Genomic DNA, 5,792 nt, shown 5'->3' on the forward strand with positions numbered 1-5,792 from the left:
CAATGCAGTAGGATCTAGGTTCAATCCCTGGGTCAGGAAGATTCACATGGAGAAAGAAATGGGTTCCACTCCAGTAGTTTTGCCTGGAGAATTAATTTTTACTTTACTAATTTCCCTGTCAAAGAAAGACTCCAAAGCATTGCTAACTGCAAAGCTGGTAAGGCTCCTCTTCTCTCCTGAAAATGATATTAAAAGAAAAAAGGATTAGATTCATTTGTACAATCTTAGTTCCCCTCTAAAATTTTTGTATACTGGATGTTTCCTGCATGGTTTGTCTCCTCAGTCATTGTCCAGAGGACTCTGAGAAGCTGTAGGAATATGCAGGCGCAGACTCAAGGCCCGGCTTCATCTCCAACGTTGTGGAAAGGGACTGTACCTCACCGGGCAGAGCCCTATGCTCCCGTACGCCACCTGGACAGAGCCCGGGGAGAGTGACCTCCCGGGGTATCCACGTTGGAATATCTGAACAGTGTCAGAATACTAAACCCAAGTTAGCCCATGCACTCAGTTAACACAATGTGCTATACAGTACCATGAAATTGGTTACATTGTAATGCCATGTAATAAGTCTACAACGCTTCTCACAGAAAGGTTGGTAGCAGACTTACTGTACCACTATTGAAGAGATTACACTTCCCTTCATCTTCATCCCTTCACACCTACACTTCAACCAAGTCAAAGTCCACAGGATTATAAACTGCTTCACACAAACTCCAAGTTCTTGTTAGCTATTGACTGTTTTATGCTTTATCTATTAGTTACTTTCATAAGTATGCTGTAGTATATGCCCAATTTCATTTCTAATATCATAGACCCGAATCCTTAGTTCTCCCAGTCTGAGCAGATACACACATTACACAGCTCACGCATGAAAACTTTGCGGACCTTGGTTTAACCACTTTGTCAAAATTAGTCCATTTGTAATATAAAAATTTCCTCTATCACGAATATTAAGACGTGAAAATCAATTTCGTGGAACAAAATTAGCAAACACCGATAGGTCAAAAGCAATCCGTAGATCTCCTCACCTCAAATCCAGTTGTATTCGGAATCCCAAACGAAATGCTGCAAAAGAAGGAAAACCTTAACCCAACTGCACAGCAAAACAGGTTAAAACAAAGATCCAGACAGATTGCTCTACAGAGCTGTTTCCTGCATGGTTTTTCTCCCCAGTCATTGTCCAGAGGACTCTGAGAAGACGTAGGAATATGCAGGCGCAGACTCAAGGCCCGGCTTTATCTCCAACGTTGTGGAAAGGGACTGTACATCACCGGGCAGAGCCCTATGCTCCCGTACGCCACCTGGACAGAGCCCGGGGAGAGTGACCTCCCGGGTTATCCACGTTGGCCTAAATACTTAAGTAGCAAATGCAAGCAATTAAGGACCAATAAGTCTATCATACAAAATTATACAAAATTAAACATTACCCCCAAAGAAAAAATAAGTGGCAGCTAAGCCGCTTCTAAATTAGTGAATCAAACAAAATGCCCTGTCTGCAACTCTAGTTGAAGACGCTGACACTCCAGGAGGCGGCATAATGGCGCATTAGGAAATAAGGGCGCCGCGCACTTAAGCTTTTCGGCGTGGAGGACGGCAGTCCTACAAGGCCCTCGAGTTCCGTCGCCAGCACTCCTTATTAGCTACGGCCAAGAACGGAGGCGCGCGAGGCCTCTCCGACCCAGCCCACGCCATTTTTTGCGAGTTGTAGTTGGCACGAACGCCGAGAATTCGGAATCATTCTAAATAGTACGGTTCCCACAGAAAAGGCAGACTGACCGGATCCCATAGCAGATGAAACGCCCACGAAGCAGGGAGTTGGTCCCACTGACCTGGAAACAGGAACGCAGGACGAGAGTCTCTCCCGAAAGGACCTCAGCGACGGAAGGCATCGGTATTTATAGCTCCTGGAGCCAGCGGAAGTCAAGAAATGTCTATTGCGCCTGCGCCGCGACATGCGCACTTAGGGAATTAGATTTTCGCTAAGGGTTCTGGGAACCTACTGCAGGTTAACGCCCCTAACGTGTCTCAGGGGCATCTCGCGATACTAGAGTCTTCCGCAGTACCTTGAAGGAGCGTGCATGTTACAGCAAGTGCGTGTTTTTAAGGGTTTAGGCGGATAGTTAGTAGTAGTAGGTCAGTCGCTCAGTCGTGTACAACTCTTTGCGACCCCATGGACTGCAGGACACCAGGCTTCCTTGTCCATCACGAGCTCCCGGAGCTTACTCAAATTTATGTCCATCTCATCGATGATGCCATCCAACCATCTCATCCTCTATCCTCCCCTTCTCTTCCTGCGTTCAGTCTTTCCCAGCATCAGGGTCTTTTCCCAGTGAGTCAGTTCTTCACATCAGGTGACCAAAGTATTGGAACTTCATCTTCAGCATCAGTCCTTCCAATGGATATTCAGGGTTGATTTCCTTTAGGATTGACAGGTTTGATCTCCTTGCAGTCCAAGGGACTCTCTAGAGCCTTCTCGAACACCACAGTCCAAAAGCATCAATTCTTCAGCGGTCAGCTTTCTTTATGGTCCAACTCTCATACCTATACATGATTACTGGAAAAGCCATAACTTTGCCTGGAGGGGCCTTTGTCCGCAAGATAATGTCTCTGCTTTTTAATATGCCGTCTATGTTTGTCATAGCTTTTCTTACAAGGAGCAAGCTTCTTTTAATTTCATGGCTGCAGTCACCATCCGCAGTAATTTTGGAGCCCAAGAAAATAAAGTCTGTCACTGTTTCCATTTTTCTTCCTCTGTTTGCCATGCAGAGATGGGACTGGATGCCATGATCTTTGTTTTTTGAATGTCGAGTTTTAAGCCAACTTTTTTCACTCTTCTCTTTCACTTTTATCAAGAGGCTCTTAGTTCCTCTGCTTTCTGCCATAAGGGTGTTGTCATATGCATATGACATATATGCATATGAGTTTATTGATATTTCTTCTGGCAATCTTGATTCCAGCTTTTGCTTCATCCAGCCTGGCATTTCTCATGATGTACTCTGCATATAAGTTAAAGAAGCAGGGTGACAATATGCATCCTTGACTTACTCCTTTCTCAGTTTGGAACCAGTGTGTTGTTCCCTGTCTGATTCTAACTGTTGCTTCTTGACCTGCATACAGATTTCTCAGGAGGCAGGTAAGTGAGTGAAAATCGATCAGCCGTGTCTGACTTTTTGTGATCCCATGGACTATAGAGTTCATGGAATTCTCCAGGCCAGAATACTGGAGTAGCCTTTTCCTTCTCCACGGGATCTTCCCAACCCAGGGATTGAACCCAGGTCTCCCACATTGCAGGCGAATTCTTGACTAGCTTAGCCACCAGGGAACCCCACTCTTGAAGAATTTTCCACAGTTTGTTGTGATCCACACAGTCAAAGGTTTAGTGTAGTCAGCGAAGCAGATCTTTTTTTTTTTCTGGAAGTCTCTAGCTTTTTCTATAATCCAGTGGATGTTGGCTATTTGATTTCTGGTTCGTCTGCCTTTTCTAAATCATCTGAAAGTTCACATACTGTTGAAGCTTAGCTTGGAGAATTTTGAGTATTACTTTGTAAAACAATGCCACTCTTCTCTATTTTTAAAAATAGTTATTTTTAATACAAATATATTATCAATTAATGTAATGGATTATTATTTTGAAATGTATCATAAATATTTTAAAATTTTCTGTTTTTAGTACAGTAAGTATCAATAGATATCACCTATAGATACAACAGTTCTTTGGGGTTTTGAGTTAATGTTGTAAATTATGAAGGGGTCACAAAACAAAAAGGTTTGAGAACTAGTAGTTTAGAGGAAGAAAGACAAATAATTCGACTTTTCTGGTGATATTATGAGTATTCAGTTGCCTTTCAATCACTCGTTCAATATTTCCATAGTGAGTATGACAATTTGCTAGACATTGTGCTAGACACTGGATATTGAGATGAACCACTTTTTCTGTCCTTGAGAACTCAGAGTGGAGGAAACAGACATGACAGCAAATTATCCTACTACTTGATAAGTGATGTATGGCATAAATACGGTATTCTGAGGATAGAGCAATTGAAAAATTGGCTAAAGGCTGAGAGGGTTTTCCTGGGGAGTTAAAATTTGAGCTAAAACTGGAAGGAATAGTAGAAGAATGTGTTAAGTCACTCAGTCATGTTCAGCTCTTTGCGACCCCATGGACTGTAGCCTGCCAGGCTCCTCTGTCCGTGGAATTCTCAGGCAAGGATACTGGAGTGGATTGGCATTCCCTTCTCTGGGGGATCTTCCCGACCCAGGGACTGAACCCAGGTCTCCAGCATTGCAGGCCTACTCTTTACCATCTGAGCCATTCTTTACCAGCTGAGGGCTTCCTTAGTGGTTCAGCTGCTCAAGAATCTGCCTGCAATGTGAGAGACCTGGGTCTGATCCCTGGGTTGGAAGATCCCCTGAAGAAGGGAAAGGCTATCCACTCCAGTATTCTGGCCTGGAGAATTCCATGGATGGTATAGTCCATGGGGTTGCAAAGAGTCAGACACAACCGAGTGATTTTCACGTCACTTCACTTCACTTACCAGCTGAGCCACAAGGGAAGCCCAGAAATACTGGAGTGGGTAGCCTATCCCTTCTCCAGCAGATCTTCTCTTCTTAGGAATTGAACTAGGGTCTCCTCCATTGCAGGCAGATTCTTAGTAGAAGAATAGAAGGTTGTAGAACAGTAGAAGGGTGAAGGGCGAATAATGACAGCATTTTTGGCTGAGCAACTGGCGGGTCTGTGGTCTCCCAGGAAGGGTAAGGGGTCAGCTTCATTAGGAACTTCAAAAGGAGAACTGCCTGGCCTTCTCATAAGCATGAGTAGTCAAGAGCTGAATACAAAATATCTTGTAGTCCAAGCAAAGTTTAAATTTTATCCTGTAGGTATCTAAAGGGCAGTAAGTTTTTTTTTTTTTTTACAAAAATTTTCTGACTGTGCTGGGTCTTCATTGTTGGGCTCAGGCTTTCTCTACTTGGGTGAGCAGGGGCCACTCTCTAGTTGTGCTGCACAGGTTCTAGGGTGCTACTGAAGAGTAGTTGTGGCGCACGGGCTTAGTTGTTCCCAGGTAGGCAGAATCTTCCTGGACCACGGATTGAACCCATGTTCCTTGCACTGGCAGGCTGAATCGTAACCACTGGACCACCAGGGAAGTCCTAGGGGCTAATAAGTTTTGAAATAAAAGGATTGCTATGACTCTCTTTGCCTTTTAGAACGGTAACTCTAGTGGCAATATTGGAGGATGGATTGGAAGTTATAAAGTCCCGTTAAATTATCCTGGCTTCCAACTTGAGTGGTAAATAAGGCAAGAGGAGATAAAGGAACTGAGACATTTCTGGGGTAGAGAATTCTGCAAGGTAAGAGAGAAACTTGCAAATATAGTAATACCAAAGTTTCACATTTGGGATGCTGCACATATTATGATCTCTAATTCTGATAATTGATAAAGTAGGCAAGGTCCACACACGAGGTGCATGTTTTTGTTAACCTCATTTTTTATGGAGTTGTGAACTGCTACAAACACTTCTAGAGACAACACATGACTTCAAGAAGGTAATGGCAGTTTGAGGTCTCTTTAGAGGGCTAGTAGAAGGAAGATATGGGAGCAGGTGGAGCCCAAAGACTCGAGCAGTTCTGACTCATGGTTTCTCTTAACCCTAGGTAAAGGGTGGTATGCTAATCAAGACCAGCCTCTGAAGTGAAAAGTACAAAGTGAGTCATTGGTGGGGCCACCTGGATTGAAACTGGGCTGCTTGCCAGAGTGGAATACATGAGCTACAAACTGTCGTATTTTTGTGAT

General features: G+C 43.8%; 2 non-coding genes across 2 annotated transcripts; both read right to left on the minus strand.

Annotated features, from left to right (window-relative positions):
* Positions 1-253: 253 nt before the first annotated feature.
* LOC138434866 (small nucleolar RNA SNORA73 family) lies at positions 254-457 on the minus strand. Its single transcript, XR_011254929.1, has one exon. It is a non-coding gene; the product is annotated as a small nucleolar RNA SNORA73 family (small nucleolar RNA).
* Positions 458-1,143: 686 nt separating this feature from the next.
* LOC138434867 (small nucleolar RNA SNORA73 family) lies at positions 1,144-1,347 on the minus strand. Its single transcript, XR_011254930.1, has one exon. It is a non-coding gene; the product is annotated as a small nucleolar RNA SNORA73 family (small nucleolar RNA).
* Between the last annotated feature and the right edge of the window lie 4,445 nt (positions 1,348-5,792).

This window comes from Ovis canadensis, chromosome 2 (genome assembly GCF_042477335.2).
Source record: "Ovis canadensis isolate MfBH-ARS-UI-01 breed Bighorn chromosome 2, ARS-UI_OviCan_v2, whole genome shotgun sequence".
In the NCBI taxonomy this organism is placed as follows: domain Eukaryota; kingdom Metazoa; phylum Chordata; class Mammalia; order Artiodactyla; family Bovidae; genus Ovis; species Ovis canadensis.